At 46.8% G+C, this 25,223-nt stretch overlaps 1 protein-coding gene across 2 annotated transcripts in view; it reads right to left on the bottom strand.

Annotated features, from left to right (window-relative positions):
* Positions 1 to 21,584, bottom strand: part of kiaa2012 (KIAA2012 ortholog) — a 55,566-nt gene extending 33,982 nt beyond the window's left edge. For both annotated transcript variants that reach the window (XM_076993783.1, XM_076993784.1), the window contains exon 1: positions 21,459 to 21,584. The gene's annotated coding sequence lies outside the window, so the exon portion shown is untranslated. The remainder of the gene's footprint in view (positions 1 to 21,458) is intronic.
* Positions 21,585 to 25,223: the final 3,639 nt, after the last annotated feature.

The raw sequence follows: 25,223 nt of genomic DNA, 5'->3' as shown, positions 1-25,223 counted from the left end.
GAGGGAGAGAGAGGAAATGAGAGACAGGGAGAGAGAGAGAGAGAGAGAGAGAGAGAGAGAGAAGAGAGGAAGAGAGAGAAAGAGCGAGAGGGAAAGAGAGGGAAAACGAAACAGAGAGAGAGAGAGGGAGATAGCTGCAGGAGTGGTGTAGTTGTGGAAGTGTCTGTTTTATCAATAAACTGACAGAGTCCTGAACTCCTGTCCTGATAGGAGTTGGCCTACAGTTAGCCAAAGCACATTCCAGGCATTCCAGGATCGATAGGAGGATGGATGTCGTAAATCTACTTGGTGGCAGCTAGCAGACGCCAGTCCTCTCTTCCTCTGTCCAGTCCTCTCTTCCTCTGTCCAGTCCACTCTTCCTCTGTCCAGTCCACTCTTCCTCTGTTTAGTCCTCTCTTCCTCTGTTCAGTCCTCTCTTCTTCTGTCCAGTCCTCTCTGCCTCTGTCCAGTCCTCTCTTCCTCTGGCCTTCTCCCACTCCACTGGAGCACCGCCGCATGGCAGACGCTCCGCCTGTCTGGCACGTGTGATCCTCATCAGGGACTCACGTCTCCCTTTATCAGAGCCCCGCCCACCAGGCATAGTGCTCTCTCAGCTGATTGGACAGAGATAAGAGCATAGTTGCATAAATAAGTCGCAACTTATTTAATCTATATGCTGACAGCTACTGATTTGTTTCTCTTATCGTTTGAGTGGCGCTTGGTCTGCACTACACTACCTGTACAAAACAAAAATGTGGTGTAGTGTATGTCATACCACAATACGCAAATTATATATGCATATATAAACATTAATTCTAAATTCTAAAGGTAGCACCTTTTTTGTGTGTGTGTGTGTGTGTGTGTGTGTGTGTGTGTGTGTGTGTGTGTGTGTTTGTGTGTGTGAGAGAGAGAGAGAGAGAGAGAGAGAGAGAGTTTATGCATGGGGGATCCAGCTAAACGATGAGTGTTGTGTGCCTGCTGCCCTGTCCCGTCACCTGAGCTGCAGTCAGACTGATGAGGTGTCGGATGAGCAGGATTTAGCCTTTATCTCTCCCCATGTCACGCTGCTTTAACCTTAAGAGAAAGGCAAACTAAAAGCGCAGCGAGGAGATTCCAGATCAAAGCCAGGCAGACCTCCCTGTGGATGGGAATGAGGAGAGGGGTGAGAGACAGTTGGGGAGAGGGATGAGGAGAGGATTGGGAGACTGTTGGAGAGAAGGAGGAGAGAAGGATGGAGAGAGGGATGGGGAGAGGGTTAATAACAGGGCAGCGGGCACACAGCTGTGGCCTGAAGGCCTGCTGGGTCAGAGCCCGTCACTGCGAGCACCGCAGCACAAACAGCTCGGAGACGGATGAGGCCTTCTCAGCTTCAGACGCTCTGATGTGGCGTCAGCACGCTGAAGCCACGGTTTTACTCGATGACCCACAACCTAGCAACAGGCTGGAAAGCAAGCTTTCATATTGTGGCTGTTCTAAATTAAAGGAGTCAAGCCATGATTCAGCGACCTGCTCAAGTCTTCTGTGGGAACTTGACAGAACTGCTTAAAATGATTAGAGATCCAGTGCTATAAATATCATGTTGCTAGACTACAACTGTTTTTCTTTTCTTTTTTTTCTTCAAAAACATGCCGGTTTATTTTGATGAAAGAATCACCTGGGATAATGGTCGGTTTTATCCTATAGTAATTTTTTTTCTGAAAAACAGAGACGTTTCATTATAAAGCTGTGAATCAAGTGACTCTTTCATGAAAGAAAGTGATGGAAGAAAGGAGGGATGGCCAGCACCCTAGCCCCCCTGGCGCAGACCACTGGCCTGCATTGTCCTGGGGCAGGAGGGTGGCTCTCCCCCTCTGACCCTCTGGAGCTCCTCACACTAATAACTGCATTATGCTCTCCCACCGTGCAAATGGGCCCTTTTGTTGCCCTGCCTTGGGGCTCCAGGGTTAGGGGTATGGACGGGGGCGGAGGGGGCTCTCATAAGGAGCTGCCCGGAGGATTTACTTTGTCATTTAAAGAAGGGAGGGACTGGAAACATTGGGACGAAACCAGGCCCTCGCCGTGAAGGCAGAGAGAGCCCTTCTATACCAAGCATTGTTAGGCTGGCTTTGTGGCTGGAATATATTATCATCTGCGACTCAAGGGTTGAGAACTCAGCTGTGTGAGAGATGATATTGAACCAAAGAGAGGGAAGGACAGAGAGAGAAAGGGAGAGAGAGAGAGGGGGAAAGAGAGAGAGGGGGAAAGAGGGCATGAAGATCTTTCATGCCCTCTGAAGTGAGTCGCATAGCAAGAGTCAGGGTCACATGACCAGCTGCGTCATGCCACTAATGGCAAATTCCTTCCCTTTTGTGTGCAGATCTGTATCTAAATTGAGTTTTAAAGTCATTTAATGAAGCTGTTTAATGTAACGGTCATTTGAGTTGGAACTCCGCTCTGCTTGATACGTGACACTCTACTCAACAGTGATCGGATGGATCAGGATTACCTAATCATGGACTTTTGTAGCCAGCTGGTAAAGTGATCAATACTGGCAATACTAGCCTAAACCTCTGTGTTAGTTTTAAGTGAAATCCAGATGTATTTTTTTCTTAACCTATTTCACCTATTTTACAAATCAGAGTAAAAGCATCTGACATTTGTGGGGTATACTCCGAATTCACCAGAGTTTTTATTGCTGTTCCTAAATAATAAAAGTACTGTCTGCATGTTTTTTTCTATCATAAACTTAATTGGTTGTTTAAGTGAAAGTCCAGAGTGTGTGTTTTTGTCCTTTTAAATATATATGCAAGGAAAACTGTAAAACATTAAAACTGCTTCCAGCAGGCTTCTGTGGGCCATTAAATGAAACAGGGAAGTGAGGCCTCCTCTCCCTCAGTCATAGCAACACTGGCTATTGAAGCTAGTACGCTACAATGCTAACGATCAAGGTAGGCGGTAGATGACAATTTTATGATAAAATTTAGTGCTTTATAATTCATACGAGGACCTGAATACACAATGTCATTGAGCTGTTTTTATGCTAGAGATTGTACAAGATATTTGAAATCAAAGAGCACAAGAGAACCTTCAGAAGGTTTTTCAGTATGACTTTACCTGGCAATATCTTTTTTTTTCACAAAAAACTACCAATATCCTTTAAAACAATGCGAAATATGCAGGGGAAAAAAGTTATTTTTTTATTTTAGAAAAACCTTGGAATTTTCCTTTAACCTTGAAGTCTGATGCAACTGGCTGAAAGCAGTTCGGAAGGAGGGATATGGAACTTGTTTGTTTCTGAGATGGAATCACTGCATGTCAATCAGCCAGGAGGAGCCATTTTTTCCTTTCTTGCGCATACATCTCCGTTCACCATTAGAGACACTACAAAGGGGATGTGATGAAGTCTCCCTGAGTTTAGCTTCATCTCTGGGAGATGGGGGGGGGGGGGTGTTAGAGGATGAGGAGGAAGAGGAGGAGGGGCAGTGGGGGTGATGGAGAGGGGGAGAGGGTATGTGTGCCTAGGATGAGTGCAGGGGACAGGGTGATCAGAGAGAGACAGATAAAGGGAATTAAGGGAGGAAGAGAGGGTGAAATAAAGGAAGAGAAGACAGATAAAGCCATTCATGGTCGGGGACAAGCCTGGCGGGAGGGCAGGCCTCTTTCCACTTCCTTTCATCTGCCATGCGTCCGTATCTCTGTTCCTGCTACCTATCAGCTCCATCTTACATCTCCTTCCTCCATCACGTCCTCCCTCATCTTGTCTCCACCGTCCCCTTCTTCTGCTGGCCACAGGAACAGGCTGCTCTGGTGGCACCGGTAGGGGTGTTGGGGGGGTCAGTCACGTCGTCTTCCACATGTGAGAGACGTGTAGCGGTGTGCGTGTGGAAGCGAGCGAAAGAGGCTGTCTGACTCGGGCTGACTTGGGCACAAACTCTGGGCGTTTCAAAGAGAACCCGTACGTTTGTATGAGCTGTGATCGCTTTTTGTGTGTTTGTATGAGTTATGTTTTTTTTTTTTTTAGGTTTGCTGAGGTTGAGCTTTGCTTTGTTGAGGTTTTCGAAGTGACATAGCCAGGCTAGGACAAGACAAGTGAAAACAAACATGAGGTGATGGGATACAGGAGAAAATCAGGCCATAGGACTCTTATTTTGAAAGGCTCTACTCATTTACCTGCTTCCTAATGTTGTGTTTTCATCTTTTGTTTTGTCTATATTATGATAAAAGGCTGGCAGGCGTATGTCTCTGTCTCTAATCTCTTAATGACAGAGAAGACAGCGTTGTGTAATGGCTTTACGAGCTGTGTAACGGTGTCTGAAACGGCTGCTGTCTGAAGAGAAACTGACTAAAACCTTCACCCTCCATTACCTTCAGTGTTCCCAGACTAGAAACCCTGAGAGCAGTGTTCTTCCTTTCCCACAATGCATTGTCCTGTCTCCCCAACCTCCACTATGTTCAGTGACCTGCATGTCCTATGGAAAGTTCCCTTAATTCTTTTCTCTTTAGCCTCGCCTATAGGGACAGGAAGAGAGAAAGAGAAAAAATGAAGGAGGAAAGCAGGACAGGGTGCAGAGTTTTGAATGTGTGTGCTGTTGGTGGTATGTTAAAGAGTATAGTGGTATTTACATCCCATTACCACATCATTCAAAGCCATTAGCATGACAAGCCATGCGGCAGGCCCCTGGGCTACACTGGGAGAACAATAGTTTTTCTCCTGCACATAGAAAGAGAGAGAGAGAGAGAGAGAGAGAGAGCAAGAGAGAGAGAGCGAGAAAGAGGGATAAAGGTGGTCAGGGAAAGATGAAAAGAACGAAAGGGAGTTTGAACACAGGATGTGGAGAGCATCTGTTTGTTCTTAAGACTGATGTCTGTTCTGACGCCTGATGACAGCACCTGCTTGAGGATGAGTTGTTGCTAACTTTGGGCTGCACTGAAGGATTTTGATCAAAATCAGTTTTATTTTCATTCACCTATAATTATCCCATTCCATATTCAACCTCCAGATGAGAGACGAGAGATCCCCTATGGAACGATTGGCTACATTTAGCTTTGTTGCCACCTCTGCTAAGAAGTGGCTAATAGCCTAAACTATTCCCCACATGCCTCCGATTTGTATTGTCACCGAGAGGGGAGAGCTTGGATCACGTTCAAAAACTCTCGTCAGCTTAAGAAACACTCAAAAGCTGAAGAAAACTGATATCACCCCCACTTAAGGACCAGCCTCCCCTCTTTTGCCTCTCTTCTTTATTTTGTTTGACGGAGGAGCAGAGGACCCCCCCCCCCCTTTCTGCTGCACCTCTCTTTCAGTGCTCTGTCTTCCTCTTTCTTCCCTGGCCTTCAGAGCGCTAATGCATTCATCCCCCTAGCCGTCCCACCTTGCGTGAGAAAAGCACAGTCCAGCACAAAACCACAACTGTTCCCAAATTCATACATATTCATCAGTCAACACCCCTTTCCATTAAAACTCAGAGACTGCTACTAAATTGGTAACTGGCAGACACCCCTCCCCTCCCCCGTTCATGTTTTGCCTGCTCTCTCTTTCTCTTTCTCTCTCTCTCTCTCTCTCTCTCTCGCTGTCTCTCTCTCTATCTCTCTCTCTTGGAACATGCCATAGAGAGTCTGTCATCGGGCTCCGCTCAGTGTCTTGACCTTGTGCCACTGAAAGGTCATAGGTCATGGAGAAGGGACCTTAACTCAATTGTGCTGTGTCCCTTTGAAGAAAATACAACCCTCTTTCCTTCTCTCTTTCTCTATTTTTCTCTCTTTCTCACACACATGCACACGCGTGCACACACACACACACACACACACACACACACACACACACTCACACTCAGACACACACACACACAAGGTTTCTCTTTCTCTCTCTTTCTCGTTCTCTCTCTTGGTCTTACTTATTGAAATCAGTTTGGAAGGCATTAGTCCCTGAAACAGAGTTGGCTGTAGTTGATACTTTATGCTATCTGGAGATTATTCAAAAACACTTAAGCTTCTGTATTTGCAAGTAATGATCTTCTATCAGATGTGTTTCATTAAGGTAATGGTGTTGGTGAGTGGATTTAGCTAGTTAGCTAAGTTGAGTATGAGTGTGAAAACTGTGTTGCGTGTGCTCTTCAGAATGTCCATGCTCTGTTGGGAAGTGTACACCATGAAGGTTTCATCTCCCACACAGAAACTCATTTCACTTTTTTTCCGGCTCCCTGTCGCTCTCATCTCTCTGACCATCGGGTTGTTAATATGAGCCCTGAGGCAGTAGATAGCTCTCTCCCTCACACAGACCTTATCTGCGGACCACCCTGCTGAGGGGTCGCCTGTGTGACGCGCGGCAATACGGCCCCCTCACGAGGGGCAGCTGTAGCTCAGGTTGTGCCGGCCAATCACAGGCGCAGCAGTATCATATGACCCTCTCTGAAGGCACTCATGTATGACACCACGATTTTATTGGCCATGCCAGGTTTTAGGAAGGTTTTCAGATGTGCAGGTGATGAAAGACTCTCATGTCCCCACCACACACACAAAGACACACACATGCACCACACAGATGGGTAGTCTTTGGTTAAGGAATCTCTCTGAGTGAATTCAGATTCACTGAGTTTTCTGATTGTTTGGCAGCGTTGGCATGTTAGCATGAAGTGGTCACGACATGGAGGGGAATTTCTTTTTGATTGAGGAGTTACTTTATTATCATTATTATAAAAATTCAGAACAAAAATAATAAGCACAACATAAGGAAATTTGAACAGAACAAAAGAGCACTTGATCAGTGGCAGACATGACTGAAAACAGACTCGTGGGCAGCATGGGTCTGGACGATGTTTGGTGTTGACGGAGCAACGTGCACCACTGCAGGACCCATGGGTTTGAAATTGGGTGCGAATAGAATGATGGTGATGGTGATTAGGAGCACAAGTGATGGTGATTAGGTGCACCGGTGATCAATATTATAGCGACTGGGAACAGGTAAGCAAAGTGTGTGTGTGTGTGTGTGTGTGTGTGTGTGTGTGTGTGCCTGTTGTGTGTGTCAGTGTGTCACCGTGTCAGCGGCCGTGTTCCACTGGCTGGGTGCCTGGTACACAAGTGATTTGCAGAAGTCGTCTCATTGAAACATATTATGTAGTTACTATGTAGACTTCAAGGAGAGCATCTGATACATATGAAATAATCACATTTTGGGTAGAAGATAATTGGAAACATTATTAATAGAGTAAAATCCTTTCCAATATTGTACGCAACCAGGAAAGAACGAAAAATACATTTTATAAACATGAGTTTGGTGTCTACTCTACAATAAACTGAGTCAAACAACTCCAGTCATGGATGTTGATGAGAAACTGCTTGATGACATCATTTGGCTGAGGGGTGGAGATCTCCCACAGAGAGCTTATCTAGTCAACTCTCCGCTGGCTGGGCAGCATGTGTGTCTCCAGCCTGGAGATGTTGAGTAGAATATATAAATCCCTGAGCAGAGCAAGAGCTCTCCCTCTCACCTGATCACTCTCAGTAGGACGGATCTGAGCTGTGACGGCCTTTGGCCCTACTTCAGAGGCGTGTGTGTGTGTGTGTGTGTGTGTGTGTGTGTGTGTGTGTGTGTGTGTGTGTGTGTGTGTGTGTGTATGTGAGCACGAAGGTTGATGTGTGTACATGCTTGTGCATATGAGAAGGCCATCTATTGAACTGGAGATAGATAGGTAGTGAATGAAAGACTGCAATTTGGCTCAGAGGACAAGAAAAATAGCCAGACAGTATGGAGATGGGTTTACCCAAGGAAGCAAGACTTTTCTTTCAGCGCTAGGCTCCTTTCTCCTTGCCTGCCTCTCTCACTCTCTGGGTTACTCCAGCTGCCGGGACAGGAGGGGGGAGACCAGCAAGAGCAAAAGAGAAAGGGAATAAAAGGATTGGGAGAACGCAAGAGAAAGAGGAGTGATTTGTGGAGAGAGAGAGGTCGATGTGGTGTAGCTTTGAAGTCGAATGAATTAGGCTGTGCGTGTGTGTGTGTGTGTGTGTGTGTGTGTGTGTGTGTGTGTGTGTGTGTGTGTGTGTGTGTGTGTGCTTGTGTGATTGTTTGTGTGTAAATCCCAAAAGCTAAGGGGGGAGAGCTTCGGTGCTTTGAAAGAAGGAAGAGAGGCGAGGAGTGTGAGATGGCTGTGGCCCTGAGACTGACGGCCAGCGTGGCAGAGAGTGCGAGCGGCTTTGAAGGCCTCTCGGCGGAGTTTGGAGTGAGTGACGGACAAAGATCCCGCGCCATTCCTGGGATTCTCCCCGCACCTTTAATCTCTTCATCAGCGTGCCACTCCCCGGACTCCCCTCTTCCTGCTGCCATCTCGGGCCGTGCCAGAACTAACGGAGCGTGATTTACACCCGGCTCCATTTAACAAGAATGATACCAATGTCGGGCAGAACCATGTGCCTTAAATTCTCTTTTTTTTCATGTTTTTTTTTTTTACTTTTCTCCACTTCATCTTTTTAATTCCCCTCCCACACGTTTTCTGCCCTGGGACCCCCCCCCCCCCTCCCCCCCAATACAGCATTCCTGTACCCCTCAAAAGGTTGAGTGTATGGAGGCACTCTTTCCCTTGGCCACATGGCGACCTGATCCTGGGTCTCAATCCCAGTGAATGAGACCCAGGGAATGAGACCACCTTGTCTCTGTATCCTCGCCTTACCGCCAACCCCGCCACTCCTGTGGACTGCTGGAAATATGACCACATTATTTACCCTAAAATAAATCAGACTCTGTCTGAAGCTCTAGCTACACACTTTGAGCAAGTTGGCTGAAATACGTATGCGTCATATTAAATCTATATTTGTGTCCTGATTGATTTTAACAAGCTTTTGTGTGTGTGTGTGTGTGTGTGTGTGTGTGTGTGTGTGTGTGTGTGTGTGTGTGTGTGTGTGTGTGTGTGATCCGTTTGTGTGTGTGAGAGGGTTTAAGAGCGTCTGTGGGAGAAGGCAGTTTGGTTTGCTGAGAGACGTTTTGGCAGTTAGTGCAAACATTAGAATCTGACCACACATGCCTAAACCACTGGACATCTCTGCTCCCACAGCCTAATTGCCCTTTCAATTAGTACACTGTACATGCGCCCCAGACAACTGCAGAAGTTCTGACTGCAGACTGAACATTTGTTTTGTACATATTTCATCATACACATTTGCCTTTGCTTTACTTCCCACACAGACTTTTACCTCTCATCAAAATATTATCTTTGCTGTGAATCTTTGAACAACATGATAGACAGCATACTGTCTGTGTCTTTGCCGTGGGCTTTGAGTATTGATTATGTGTCGTCTTTGTTGTTTCTGGGGGAGTGTGTGTCTGTGTGTGTAGGGAGGGTCCTGCCCAGTATGTGGGAAACGTTTCTCTCAGATTTATTACACACAGACAAATGGTGTTTGTTTTTGCAGGATCTGTTTCAATGGCCCTGTTCCAGACTTACTAAAACACCTCTGAGACGGTGCTACATGGAGGTTCTTATGGAAAGTGTGTGTGGATCAGCCTGTTATAAAAACAATGGATGCTGGCTTCAGAACTGTGACTGTCACGGGGCACCTTCAGAAATGAACATACCCTGCAGAGAGGTTTTGTTAAAACCGTGCATGAAAGTCCTAGACAAATAATATTTAACTGAATTTCTTTGAGGTGAACATTTCTCCGAGAAGATAATCACAAGTATCACCTTTCTCACTCAAGCCCTACAGAGATGAAGGGGAACAAACACCTTCCTAGTGTATCCTTATCACGAGAGAACTTCAGATCCCACATGTCACTTCAAAAGGCGTGGAATCTGGGTGTGCGTGTCTCTTCCAGTGCCGTGATCTCCTGGGTCCCTGCAGCAGCTGCATAAACAGCTCTAAATCCTGCACTGCTGCTGATCCCAGCTGGGGGTCACTGGAAGGGCTGTCTCTTCCTTCCTCTTCTCCTCCCCTCCACACTCTTCTTCACCACTTCTTCTCTTTCTCCCCGCCCATTCTCTCAGGACCTGGGATAGCCCACCTGAGTCCGTCCACTTAACCCCTCTATCCGAGGAGCTGGCGTACGCAGGACAGGCAGAATGAGCGTCGTAGTACTGGGAGTACTGGGATGTTAGTCGGTCTAAACACGTTCTCTTAAACATCTTATCAGATTCTCAGGTGTCAGATTGGTTTAGTGTTATAAGACCATTACATGTACAATGTAATTTCAGCTGTTTCTTTATTATACCTTTTTTTGACATAACATGTAAACAGTTGAGTGATGTGTGTGTTTACATTATTTCTGAGCTGTCCTTCATGTGATGGCCATGCTGTTTAGTGGCCCGAGGGTGGGTTGCTCTCCTCTGACTGGAAGAGCAGCGTTCAGGTTAGGGTTATCTCCACGGGGCTATTTTAATCCACTTCTGCATGGCTGCAGGTTTGGGTGCTGTTAGAGGGGGCTGTGAGGGGGATGGGAGGAGGTTTGGGGTGGGGAGGGGTGTTTGCAGCACATGGGGAGGCTGGAACGAGTGCAATTGCAGGAATGCAGAGCAGCCTGGCCGTATCATGTGAGACAGGCAGAGGTGGAGCCCCCCCCCCCCCCCCCCCATATACCACCCCACCACCACCACCACACACACACACACACACACACACACACACACTCACACAGGGCTGCACCAGCCTCCTCAGTCCCAGGCAGCGTGTATATCTGCAGTTCTTTGCAGAGACTGACACTGCTGGGATGGTTTGTGAGCAGGCATCATGCTGTAAAGTGTGGACTGGCTAGTTTTGTCTAGTAAAAGGGTGATTTCAGTACCTGTCTGAGCAGGCCAAGGCATGGAGTCTGATCTTGTTTTATAAGATCATGCTGATTTGATTTTGAGCGTGTGTGAGCGTGTGTGTGTATGTGTGCGTGTGTGCATGCGTTTGCGTGTATGTGTATATTTGGTTTCACGTGTGTGTGTGTGTGTGTGTGTGTGTGTGTGTGTGTGTGTGTGTGTGTGTGTGTGTGTGTGTGTGTGTGCGCCTGTTGTGTGTGTATGTGAGTTATGTGTGTGTGTGTTATGTGTCTCCCTTGGTTTTCAGCATATCCTACAGTGTTTGCTTTTAGCAGGTCAGCCTGCTCACCTATCTGACAAGGCCAGTGGGGAATGGCAGAGAACTGCAACAATGCAGGCATGCTGGGGTTTTTCCCCCCTCAAATTACTGGTGTCTACAAGAGAAGAAACACAGCAGTGTTTGCCTTGCTCTAGAGCCCTACTCGAGGATCCCTGCTGGATCAACAGCGAGACGAGACCTCTGGCTCAGTGCTCCTGACCCCGCACTGGCTGCCGCCCGGCTGGATCTATGGCTGCCTGCTGGAATTGGAGCTGTCAGAGAGATACTATCTGACTGGCTGCTGTTTGAAAGAAGGGCTTAAATTGGCACTGAGACTTTTGGGAAATGTGTTCCGAACTCCAGGCGTCATGGCCGCCAAGATGGGAATGTTTTTTTTTTGTTGTTGTTGTTGCTGGCAGGTTATTTTTTTCTTTTTTGGGGACCAATCGAGCTCTGTTACTGTGGGGATCAATCAATGTTCCGTAGTTGTGGGGACCAATCAAAGTTCTGTTGTTGTGGGGACCAATCAAAGTTTCGATGTTGTGGGGACCAATCAAAATTCCGTTGTTGTGGGGACCAATCAAAGTTCTGTTGTTGTGGGGACCAATCAAAGTTCCGTTGTTGTGGGGACCAATCAAAGTTCCGTTGTTGTGGGGACCAATCAAAATTCCATTGTTGTGGGGACTAAGGGCGTACTCACACTAGGCTCTGTGATCCGGGCCCGGAGCACGGTTCGTTTGGCTAGTGTGAGCGCTCCAACTGTGCCCGGGCCCGGATCAGTTAACCGTGCTCGGGCCCGCTTGAAGAGGTGGGCCAGGGCACGATTCATGTGGACTCGGGCACGGTTCGCTTCTAGTGTGAGCGCTATCCGTGCCCGGGCCCGCTTGGTGCCTCGTGTGATTGGTTCATTTCGCTGGAACTCAAACATGACGTCAGTGATGCGATGCTCACGTTAAACAGTCATAGCGGCAAAGCGATTAGCAGACAATCGTTGTGTTAAATTATTGATAAATCTGTGCTTGCACCGTGTTTCTGCACTCCCAAAACGACTCCAAAAATACAATAAAAAGAGAATCGTGAACTCCATAGTGTTGTGCGAGCGCGCTTTTTGTCCAAATAAAGTCACGTTGTGATGACGTAAGCGTGCTCGGGCCGGGTTGCTGAAGCCAGTGTGAGTGCAGGCCAGAGGGGGAGAGGGGAGGGGGATACCCGGGCCCCAGCACGGAACCAGCAAACCGTGCCTAGTGTGAGTACGCCCTAATAAGTTTCGTTATTGTGGCCAATTTCCAGGTTCTGTTTTCTTTTTGTTCTGTCACCATTTTGTTCTTACAACACTCTCTTGCAACACTCATTCTCTCTCTCTGCCTTTTTGTCTATTTTCTTTCTGATTCTACCACATTTGGTTTAATCTTTCTCACACTCAGGTATGTTCTCACTATCGCTTGGCACCATATGGCCCTGTCTGCTCAGTTGTTGTGGCTTGACAGATCGACACCTCGCTTCTGACTTTTGTATAAAATCCCTCTAAAAATCAGCCCTATACAATGGCAGCCATTTTGAGCTAAATACCTCGTATAAAAGCTGTGACGGGCCCCTGCGCTGCTCTGTGTGTTTCACGCTAAAAATACCACATTAAACTGCGCCCGCCACAGCAAAACAAGGAGCAGCAGGAAATGTGGAGAAATAAAGCAAGAATCTCTTAATCTCTTGTCCTAGTAAGAGGGGATTAAAATGCCCCCCAGAGCCTCACAGCAGGACCTCCCCCCTTCCCCCTACCCCATCACCCCCGAGATCACCACCTCCCACGCAAACCCAGTTCAATGACACACCAGACTGAACACCACCCTGCTGGCCCCTGCTAGCCTGACCCTGTTTCGCTGGGTACCAGCCTCCGCTCTTTGGAGCAGGTCCCCTGGCCCCGCCAGCTCACCCTATTGTGCCTTGAATTAACCCCTCTGCATCTCAAAGGGTCCACTCTGCCTTTGCTGCCTGCTGGCCCCGCCCACGGCTCATTCACCTCTCTGCACCTCCTGCCCCTCCTACCACTCCTACCCCTCTGATTAGCCCCTCATGCCCCTGTACTCTTCAGAAGACTAACGCCTATGTATGCACTGCCCACTGCTGCATCCCACCAGATTCTTTATTACTGATTACATATGCCATATATTTTTCAGTTATATATTGTATGTATGTGTGTGTTTGTGTGTGTGTGTGTGTGTGTGTGTGTGTGTGTGGGGTGGGGGGGGGGGCGGTCAGTGGGTGGACTTGGGTGGCGAGGGAGGCGGTTCTCATGGTTTTACCTTGATCAATGTTGTTTCAAGCAATGCCTCAAAGTAAGTTCCTGTTGGTCTGAAAAGTCTGAATAACGAAACATAAACCTAATATAGTGGCACACTGAAAGGTTTTGAGGAATGGAGGTGGTAACGAGGTGGCTGACAGACTCGAAACCGCTCCGCACACTTCCTCTCGCCGCTGGGAGAAAGAGCCGCCAGTCGATCGTGTTTAATTTGCTGCTCACGATACAACAAATGGGCGCGCGCCCTCGATACGCGCGAAAGCTGCGAATTCGCTCGGATTACCACATCACGAGCCGCCGTCCTCTCTTCCTGCCCGACGCGCTGGGATCTGTCTCGCGCTCGCTTTCACTCCCACCGCTCGCTCCTCTGAACATTTAATCAAAGATCAGACGGTTTTCCCAAGGCCCACACGCCTTTGCTCTTCACTTATTTATTTGCTACTCTTTCCCCCGATTAAATTCTGACATAAGCACGAGCCGTGAGTGGAAAAGCAGGATCTTCTCGAGTGATGAGTCTTCTCTCAAAATATGTCTTTCTTTGAGCTGGGACGAGAAATAAAATAAAATAAGATGTCTGCGGTGGTGAAATAGCACAATCCTCACCCCTCCACTGGCAGACACAGCTAATCCCAGCTCTCTGGTATTTCTCATTTGAAAACAAATTGCTGTTTAATTTTATTATTTTTCATTTTTTCATTTCCTTCCCAACTTCCTTCAGAAGTTCTCACTCTTTATGTCAGACGAATGCAGTTCACCTGATTAAAAGACTGCATCTCTTACTAGGTTTTGGGTTTTTTTATTATCCATTACACACTTCCTGTTCAAAAGGTATTTTAATGTCCAAGGTCCCTGACATGAATCAGTGTGTTATCTGTGTTTAAGTGACTTCTACAAGTTTTCTGCAACATATCAGTGCTGAAGATATCAGTACTGAAGCTTAATACTACAAACTGTCAGAAGAAACATGTCCACTCAAATACATTCACTTGCATTTAATGGCTGTTCTTTTGTCTGTTATGGTATCTAATAGCTCATAGCTCATTCTTACATTGCATGAAGGCCAATGCAATCCTTGACCATTTCCCCTTTTATATTTACTAGAGTCATTTCTTTATGTCCTTGAAACATTTGACATTTCTGAGTGCTACAGAATCACTTTGAGGTTTTAGTGATAATTAGAGCAAAGTCTCTTGAGACGCCAGTTTTTTCTCTCTGTTTCTTTCCTGAATATTTGTGGACTCAAGAGTCAGGAGGCTCTCTCACCACAGCAGCGCGGGGCTTACGATGTGGCCTGAGGCGCCGGGGTGCTCTGCAGACGTCTGAGGAGTCTCCGCGCTACGGCTGATAGCATCTCTGGCCCTGTGTGACGGCTGCGAGCTCTCAGGACCGTGTGCAGTTAGGAACAGGGCTGCCGCGAGAAGGCCGCTCTCAAAGCGGTGAACTCAGACCTGGAGCAGAGCACATGAAAGACATTCCTCGGAAGTTTGTGCAAAGCCTGAGCATTGTGTAGGAGAGGACAGGAATGCCATGTCGTAGCCACTGGGGCAAAGCTTAATACTGTAGTAATCCCTTACTACAGCCTTATCTCAGTATAGACTCCAAGCAGCCTGCTTCACCTGGCTAGCTTGTACAATTAACGTATCTGGCACCGGATTTGATCTCAGATGGTGTGGATAGATGTAAGGTGTTTAAGGTCTGCTTTGATTGGATCTTTTTGGCTGCTGTTCAGCTGTTGAAAATGAAAAATGCCATTTTATAGTACGCTAAACACATTCCTAGGTGCTTCATTAGATTATGTTTTATGTAAGAGCACTCTGAAATGACTGGCATTTGCCCCATTAACCGCACCATGCATTACAAATTAGATTAACATGTCAAAAACATCTTTTCTGCTCTCTCTCTCTCTCTCTCTCTCTCTCTCTCTCTCTCTCTCTCTCTCTCTCTCTCTCTCTCTCTCATGCTCTCATAGTACCTAACCTAACAACCAGGCACATAGAGCAATGGCTACATAGTCTCTGTTTGATGATCTTTTTCAATTATCACAGCCACTCTCAGTAGCACAAAGAACCGGACTACGTGGCACACGCAGCGCTGGATTAATTAACGGGATTTTCATAGCACACGCATGCCTTTGTGCGCAGCCATAAAAGAACAATATCAAGTTTCCATTACCCTGAAAGTCAGTTAATCCTTCGGGCAAATAATCCCCAGAAAAACCATGCACGTTAGTGGCTCCTGTGTAATCAGATTACCAGTCATTCTGCGGTCCCCCCAGAGCACGGATGAAAGCAGCGCCCGTCCTCGGCGTCTGTGCACCATCGGATGTGCACAATACAAGCTCAGAGGTTGCGTGTGCTAGCTAGCCTAGCCTAGGAGTAATGAAGTGCCCTTAATCAAACAGTGAGGCCTGTGCCGCACAGTTGAAGCTGAGGATTACAGGGTGTCCAGTGTGAGGAGCACGCCAGCATGTTACAACAACTCATGGACAGACTTGGCCGCCTGCATGCACTAGAATGATGTTTGGAGAAATAGTGTTTATTGTTTTGAACATGAATTGCATATGGTTTCAAATGTGATTTGAACTGCGTGACCATTCACACTGTTCTTATTATTCATGCTAAAATTATTTTGTGTGGTTCGCTTAAAAAAAAAAAGATCTAATTAATTAATTAAAATGTGTGCCATGACACAATCTTGGATGAAACCCCAAATTTTGTCAGTCGCTTGACTCCTGCTGCTGAAATGGTTTTCAGTGTTACACTGTACTTCCACTGAGCTCCGGTGTTATGCTGGATGGGAGATCTCGGCGCCAAACTCTGCATCTGTGCCACTATGCCCAATGTGTGACTCGCATATGGAACAGAAGAGCAGATTGACTGGGCCAAGCTGGACCAGGTGCAGCCTGGTCCTGCTCCGTGACCCCCGCGACTGCTCAGATCTCAGCAGCTGTGATTTACGGTCATGTACATACAGTATTTAACTTTGTCTTTTGGGCTCTGTATAATCAGCTGGGAAGTCAGACTGTGAGCCAGAGAGCTCCCTCTCCTCAACCACAACAACACTACAGTTTTCGCCTCACAGCCTAGCATTGAATGGCTTCCTTTAGAGCACTTTATACTTTATACTGTCCTGTTCAAAATAATAATTGTTGTTGAACATGTAAGACTTTACTATGGAGATATCTTTATCTAAATATTTAATAGTTAAATAGCTCTTGTGATGCATATGATCATTCATGATTATTGTAGATGTTAATTTATCTTTTAATTCTGGATATCTCCAAAAAATTGTATTGCTATCTTTCTTCCTCCCTGTCTCCTCCCCCCTCCCTCTCTCTCGCTCCCTCTCCCTCTCACTCTCCCTCTCTCTCCCTCCCTGTCTCTCTCTCTCTCTCTCTCTCTCTCTCTCTCTCTCTCTCTCTCTGTCTCTGCTAATGACTGTTTCCTCCAGCTCTGAAAGCCTCCTGCTGAAATGTGACAAAGTGCTTTATAGCCCAGGCTGTAAATACTTACCCACTGTCCCTGTAATGGCCTGTGTGAATGGACAATGTTCTGCTATGTGAAACCACTGACTCTCCAACATGTGCAGGCACACACACACACACACACACACACACACACACACACACACACACACACACACACACACACACACACACACACACACACACACACACACACACACACATCTTCGTTATCTATCTGTTTTTTACACTCAGCTTCTTGTGGCTGTAAAAAAAGATCTAAATTTTTAGCTGTGAGGGATTTAGTCCCCAGTTTGAGTCGTCACAGCTCTCATTCAAGTGTTTAGTCATCAATGAAGGCCCTGTGCACCACTGCCCTGTGCACCACTGGCCTGTGTACCCCTGTCCTGTGCACCACAGCCCTGTGCACCACTGTCCTGTGCACCACTGGCCTGTGTACCCCTGTCCTGTGCACCACAGCCCTGTGCACCACTGCTCTGTGCACCACTGCCCTGTGCACCACTGCCCTGTGCACCACAGCCCTGTGCACTCCTGTCCTGTGCACCACTGCCCTGTGCACCCCTGTCCTGTGCACCACAGCCCTGTGCACCACAGCCCTGTGCACCACTGCCCTGTGCACCACTGCCCTGTGCACCACTGCCCTGTGCATCACTGCCCTGTGCACCACTGCCCTGTGCACCACTGCCCTGTGCATCACTGCCCTGTGCATCACTGCCCTGTGCACCACTGTCCTGTGCACCACAGCCCTGTGCACCACTGCCCTGTGCACCACAGCCCTGTGCATCACAGCCCTGTGCATCACTGCCCTGTGCACCACTGCCCTGTGCATCACTGCCCTGTGCACCACTGCCCTGTGCACCACTGCCCTGTGCACTCCTGTCCTGTGCACCACTACCCTGTGCATCACTGCCCTGTGCACCACTGCCCTGTGCATCACTGCCCTGTGCACCACTGCCCTGTGCATCACTGCCCTGTGCATCACTGCCCTGTGTACCACTGCCCTGTGCACCACTGGCCTGTGCATCACTGCCCTGTGCACCACTGCCCTGTGCACCACAGCCCTGTGCACCACTGCCCGGCTCTTTGTGTCCGGTCACTGTTAATCAAGAATCCCACTGATCTGCTGCTACACGATTTCCTTTGTAAGTGAAAACCTGTGATTTTTTCCTGTGAGAACGTAATTGTCAGAAAATAACTGCTTGTCCATGTACAAGATTATAGATGGCAGAAGCTTCATGGCAGGTTCAACACACCAAAGTGCTAACTTGCTTTTTGCTCAAGAGCCCAAGGCTGTTATTTTAGGGGGATAAGTTCTGTTGGGATCTGTCATGAGTGACCAGTTACTGACCAGTTATAAACCGACCAGAACTGGAATCAAGGATCAGTTAACTGAAACTAACCCTCGTCTCCAAATCTTGCATTAGTGATGTTTGTACATGATTGTTTAAAAAGAACAGGGCTGTCAGCACTGGTTATGTCAACATTCTTTGTTCACACTGTAAGTCTAGGGAATATTGGGTTGTGGTTTGGACATGTGTGGTGTGTCAAACACCAGGCTAATGTGGTTCAGTAATGTTCTGTTGTGATCAGAAGTGAACAAATTCTGTGCACCTTTTTTCCGACTTTCCCAACTGATGACTCAGACACAGACATGCTTAGTTTCATGCCCTAGACAAGGAATCAACCTCTGTACACACATTTTTCAGAGAAATGGTGGTAAAACATTCTTTGGGAGACCCCAGACTGGAGGGGTTTCCTTGTGTGGTCTTTTCCTTTCTGGACTGTTATTTCTCCCTGTCGTTGTTTACATAGTTATGTTTATTTACAGGCTCACAAACAGATGCGGTTGGCATCTGTTGCTCCTGTGGCTCTGTTTCCCCACAGTTTGGTGGGGTTTTTTTTCTTTGGGGTTTTGAGGGGAGTGGTTAGGCCTCAAGCCCCCCCTCCCCCTCCACCCTCACCTCCACCCTCACGAGAACGGTTATGCTAATGTGTCGGGGAGGTGCTCAGTGTCTGGTGGTGGAAAATCCTTCACTCTTTGTGACTCCACCCACTTCCAGCCCCACCCCCCACAGAGGAACCCATCTGCTCCGGCCCAGGGCCCAGAGTGAAAGACAAACATAGCAGCCACTGTTGTAAGAATGCAAGAAAGCTGCTTCCTCCTTTACCTCTGGTCTCTCCTCTTCCCCTACTTTACTTTTGCTTCATTAACAACCAGAAAATATGTGTGCTGTGGAGAAGACACACACACACACACACACACACACACACACACACACACACACACACACACACACACACACACACACACACACACACACACACACACACACATCCTTTTAGATGGAAGCGAGTGCTTCTGGTGATCTCTCCCCCACCTCTGATCCATTCCGTGAGCCTTTCCCACAACAAAAGGGGGTTTTACCCTCTTTAGTTCACCGGGCTTGGCCATCTCCATCAGAAAGAGGGCTTGTAGTTGACATGCTAATTGCTAAAAAAAGGCAATTGAAGGGATGCATTACAATGAGACACCTCTTCAGTCATGTTTCCACCAAGATAATGTTTACAATGGAATTGAAATGAAGCTGATTTATTTCTGTTTGGCTGGATTAAATAAAAACTCAGCCCTCTCTCTCTCTCTCTCTCTCTCTCTCTCTCTCTCTCTCTCTCTCTCTCTCTCTCTCTCTCTCTCTCTCTCTCTCTCTCTCTCTTTTGAACAGATTCACAATTTCATTTGCACCCTGGGTATCCCCTGTAGGTCTCTTAAACCTGCCAGGGACATGGTAAAGACTTTTGGACTGGGCCTTGTCAGATTAAAAAAGTACATCCAGTTGCTTAATTAAAGAGAACTTTAGCAGCAGCTCTGCTTTGGAAGACAGCAGAGAAAGGAGGAAAAGGACAAAGAAAGAAATGTGTGTGTGTGTGTGTGTGTGTGTGTGTGTGTGTGTGTGTGTGTGTGTGTGTGTGGGTGTGTGTGTGTGTGTGTGTGTGTGTGGGTGTGTTTGAGGAGGGAGTGAGTCAGGCCATTTGTCTGTGGGAGTTAATAGCTGTGGAGAAGAGGAGCAGGCCTCTGGAGAGAGGGTCAGCCTGGCCGTGCTGAGCACAGGCGGGTCCTGCGGAGAGGCTGAGCAGAGAGCAGGCACGGGCCATATGGCCAGCCCCGCGTCTCCATCCGATTCATCACCCGTTCCAGCCCCTGCCCGTCCCTGGGTCAAGTTCGCACGAGGGCTACAGCCATCACTCTTGGACCCTCCTGCGGGAGCCCGAGCATGGCATCTTCCCAGTCAGCACCGCCGCATTACCACCACTCCCCAGGAGAAAGACGTGTAGTGAGGTGGGGCGTGGACATTGATGTCCTCCGGGGTCCGCCGTGGAGGTTAGCGTGCAACAGCCTGTCTCATTTGTGCGTGTTGCAAACTAGCTGTTCTTCAGAAACAAGCAGTGAAGCAATATAAACTTGTGTGCCTATCAAAACTCTTCAGGTATCCACCCAAGTCTGTGTCTTAAAGGTGTTGTCATTCTTCATTAGGAGTCTGTATGCTAATATGTCTTCTCCTAAGAAATATGATATCAAGGGTCTTATCAGCTATGGGGTTCTTGAGTTCTCAGTTTTCTTTCTCTGTGAAATTCCATGCACTCTTCTAGCCCAAATGCTATTAGCACCTCCACCATCACGGTAATGCCACTGTGAAGCATTGCTCTATTGTCTGAAGTTTACCGTGTGCTCTTTCATCAAAGGCAGCAAACACACATCTCCCGTAGAGAGACCCTGAGAGTGGCTGAGCTGATAATCACTACTCTGATTAGATTTGAGCTCTGAAAGCAGCAGATGCTGACTCTGTAAACAGCCCTATCTTTTCACAGGAATGTGTGCTGATGCATTTAAAGAGGGCATTTAAAACTCTAATTTAATGATTATCATTATATGTTGTTTATTCCACAAAAGGAAAAGGAGCAACAACACACCGAATGACCATTAATTATTTGCTGGAGCTGTATATAGTCTTTCTTTTAGCTCTCAACACTCCACAGAGGCAAGTTTTAGTTAACTGTAACACAGCGATGTAACAGTGAGCCCCTTGCAGGCCACAATAGGAACAGCACCCAGGTTTCCTACAATGTGGCTTCAGCTATTTCATTAAGTAACCCCTAAAATAATACTCCTAACGTGGCTTGGGGTGTGTGAGGTGTGGGTGTCGTCACCTTAGTTGCCCTACAAATGGCAGCCTAGAAGGTGAGGCTACAGATGCACACTAATGACGGGGGTGAGACATCGTATTGAGGGACAGTGGACATATGGACCTAACACTCCACTGAGACGTCTTTGCCTGTTCCTTTAGCTGGGTGAAAGCAGGAAGCATGGACTGTTACCACACACCCATTACTGACACAATACACATACGAAATGAAAGGCTTAAAGTTGAGGTAAATAGGTATAGTTCGTTTAGTATGTGTCTGCGGTGGGAAAAGAAACAATGATGTGAGGACAATTCACTGCCCTGTTTGCTCAGAATCACAGCAGGATTTGATTAACTTTGTCTGCCAAAAATGAGGCATTTTGCATTGGAATAACTAAGGGCATGGCTGCACTACAGTACATTAATGCTTGTAACTAATGAGATGGTAGCCTGTATTCTTCGACGAACGACACTGTAGTTGATCTCCTCTTACCTGGAAGGTTCTGAATGCTTCTCTGCTACGTCAGTGCTTATCTCCATTAAGTGGGTCCAGTGGATCTCTCCTCATTTCTGCTGAATCACTCAGAGTGATCACTGCTCTCAGATAACATGGTTTCACCCACCCTGTGAGACGGAAGGGTCATGGAGGATGGGGTTATGTCACTGAAACACACAAAACTAAAGCTACTTCCTGTCTTGCTTCCAATCAATTTGATTTACAAATATGTACTGTAAATTAATGTTTTACTCTGCACTTGCAGTGTTTAATCTGGCCTGAGAAGTGGGCATGAAAAGTAATCTTTCCTACTTTACCTAATCTTCAAAAGGAGGGAAGATGCACTAACTGCTTACACAATTTTCAATTTTGGTGTTTTCTCATGACTGCAAACATCATAAATGATGAGCATTAAGAGTGTGCACTCTGTAGTTAGCTGGTAGGTGAGCTACAATGTGATCTATTAAAGCAATGAAATACAGGGTATTTGCTTTGACATGAATGCAACCTGGTGACATGCTGCAATAATATTAATCATTGGACAGCACCTACTAGTTTATGCCAGTGGGATGACAAACACATGTGTGTCCAGGCCAGATAGCTGAAGTGCTGGACTGTCCAGGCAAAAACTGTCATCTGGCCACCTACTGTGAGGATTTACATACGTGCTGTGAAACTGAAAGAGGTGGATTGCAATACCATGGCTGCTGTGTGTGTGTGTGTGTGTGTGTGTGTGTGTGTGTGTGTGTGTGCATCTGTGTGTGCTGGCTGCTTTTCTCTTTAAACAACATTATCTGGCAGTATTTGATGTAAGCCAGTCTGTCATGCTAGGCTCCCACAGCAATCTGCATTCGAGTGCTGAGCTGAATAATTACAGTGATGATAGATGGGTCTGTCTGGCCCTCTGTGCTTCTCTATTTCTCTCTCTCTCTCTCTTTCTGTGCCAAACTGCTGGTGAGTAAATATAAATATATTCATATTTTTGTTAATTTAATTTAAGGGCTGGTTGGAAATATAAATTCTACAGTAATGCCAATGCAAATAGCTCAATAGGCTTTAGAGCCGTGTGTGTGTGTGTGTGTGTGTGTGTGTGTGTGTGTGTGTGTGTGTGTGTGTGTGTGTGTGTGTGTGCGCGTGTGTGTGAGTCTAGTCCAGAAATAGGCGCAGATCCCCTGCAGAGACAACCATCAAGCACAGGTGTCATGTGACCAACTGGTGTAGCACTTTTATCCCCTAGCAGCCCCCTGTGTGAAGACTCCACCCACCACACATTCCCCCCACTCTGACACCAGCCTGTCATATGCAGGACTCTGATTGGCTCTGACCGCTGGTGGGATTAGGATGGGAGCACATAAAGTGTGGGCCAGGGCCCATGGCTGCAGCTGGTTCACAGCCTCTCTCAAACGGAGTCGCCAAACGTGCCACCTGCACAAGCCCCACATCAAATAGAGATACACACCCACTTATGTGTGTGGAGGCAAAGAGAAAATAACATTCACAAGTTTGTAAGCAACATAACCATAAAATTCAAGCTAAGTTAACAGAAACGGTAATCAGGGAATTAAGATGTATTGGCAACCTATTTTGCAGCTGACACTTCAAAGTGAAGAAAGGCCATTATATTAAAAAACATGTCTTATTCTAACCTAACAATGTTGAGGTCACGTAAAGAAGTAAAGGTTAATTGCTCGAAAAAATATCTGGATGTGAGACACTCACACACCTCACCCAGGTATCTGGGTGGTTGTCCTTCCAGTTCTGCCTGTCATCACTGGTCACCTTTAGAAGGAGCACACTTCCCATATTATTAGTGGAGAGAGCCAGAGCTGGCAGATACCTTTACACATTCATCTAATGTTCCCTATATACAGTGTATATGTATGTGTATATATGTATGTGTATATATGTGTGTTTCAGAAGTCTTAAGGTCAAATGCCAATTTTGAAATAATTTAAAACATGTGATCCAGTCTAGTGTTGGTGCCTCATTCCGCTTAACTCAGGGTAGCCTTCAACCAGTCCAAACCTCTGTGGTGAACTACGTTTGCCAGTCCTGCAGACTGGGAGCAGAGTCACTTCCCATTGTGAACTTAATCTGCATTCCTGCGTAGCCCAGTGTACCATAATGTTACACATGAGAACTCTGTGAGGTTTTTAGATGGAGGAATGAACTGCGTATCAGGCTTTAATAGTTTTGTTGACAGATTCTATTAAATCTTGAACAGAAGAGCATATGCCACAGAGAACTAGAGTCAGAACCAGACACATATTCATTTTGGAAAGTAGACATGAATCTCACAAACTCCTGTGATGCACCTCTTTGTCATTTTGCCTTGAAGTGTTTTGTGTGTGTGTGTGTGTGTGTGTGTGTGTGTGTGTGTGTGTGTGTGTGTGTGTGTGAGAGAGAGAGAGAGAGAGAGAGAGAGAGAGAGAGAAATGAGATGGGGGTGTTCTCATTTTCCAGAAATTAATTAGAGATTGCTCGCCCTTATCTGAGAGGCAGTGAGGTGTTACAGTGGCAGGCTGAGTCCCGACACCCTGTTCAAAGAAATGTCAGGGAGAAGGAGGGTTGTTTGCTTCCACCTCTTGCTTCAGTCTGCCTCCATCTGTACCATGGGCTGGGGAGGGGATGCCAGCTCCATCAGAAACAAAGAAATCTTCATATCAACTCTTTTCTTCCCAGGCGTTTAAGTTTGTTTTTCATGCTGCCTGAAAACCTTCATGAAGTAGACGGTGAATCCCATGGCGAGTTCTCCAGGTGGTTGGTGTCCTGTTGGAGGTGCAGAACAATGCTCAGGGTGTTTCAGATAGGGTGTAGTTGCACCCTCAGACTTCCTCTTTTAGTATGCAGTGGTCTTCCCCTCCCAGAGAGTTCAATAGCTGAGTTCATCTGTGGAGGAGGAATAAGACTAAACTCATTCATTCATAATCTGTTTTATTCATGTTATACCTGGTTGTCTGGCTGGTTTTAGCCTTTTTAGTTATGTCTCTGTCTGACTCTCTGTCTCTCTGTCTGTCTGTCTGTCTGTCTCTCTCTCTCTCTCTCTCTCTCTCTCTCTCTCTCTCTCTCTCTCTCTCTCTCTCTCTCTCTCAGTAAACTGATCTCTTCCTCTTTAGGGTTTATGAGTCTCCTCCTTCCTGCTCTTGTACCTCAGCATGGCAGGGTTAACACTGTCCTTAAAGCGGCAAAGCGGGCTGGAAAAGATGTGCGTATATGTGTATGTGTGTGTGTGTGTGTGGGGGGGGGGGTGTTTGAATGTTGGAAGGAAGGAGAATCCTACTACTAGTGTGGAAGATGAACGATAAGATGCTCATCCTGTGAATTTCCTGTGGGGTGTGTGTGTGTGTGTGTGTGTGTGTGTGTGTGTGTGTGTGTGTGTGTGTGTGCGTGCGTGCGTGTGTGTGCATGTGCATGTGCATGTGCATTTGTGCGTGTAAGAGAGAGACAGAGAAAAGGAAAAATGTTTGAATTAGTTTAAACGGAACAGTGTCTCCTGATTGTCAGAGACACAAAGCAGACAAAGAAGTGCAGGAATAGTTACTAGACATCGTAAAGCCAATAAAAAATGCCAGTGGTTACCACAAAATCAGAGTTGGAACTGTATAACATATAATCACTGTATGACAAGCTTTGACTCTTAACTATTAACTTATTAATGACATTATCCCTGATTTTCACAGCTTCAGCATGTTTCTAGTGTTTTTATTGCCAGATGATCATTATTTCAGAAGGTTGTGTGCTGTTCTGAGAAAATCAATCTTT

This window comes from Brachyhypopomus gauderio, unplaced genomic scaffold, assembly GCF_052324685.1.
Source record: "Brachyhypopomus gauderio isolate BG-103 unplaced genomic scaffold, BGAUD_0.2 sc122, whole genome shotgun sequence".
In the NCBI taxonomy this organism is placed as follows: Eukaryota; Metazoa; Chordata; class Actinopteri; order Gymnotiformes; family Hypopomidae; genus Brachyhypopomus; species Brachyhypopomus gauderio.
The sequence above is the reverse complement of the archived record's forward strand: the minus strand, read 5'-3'. Positions and strand labels throughout refer to the sequence as shown.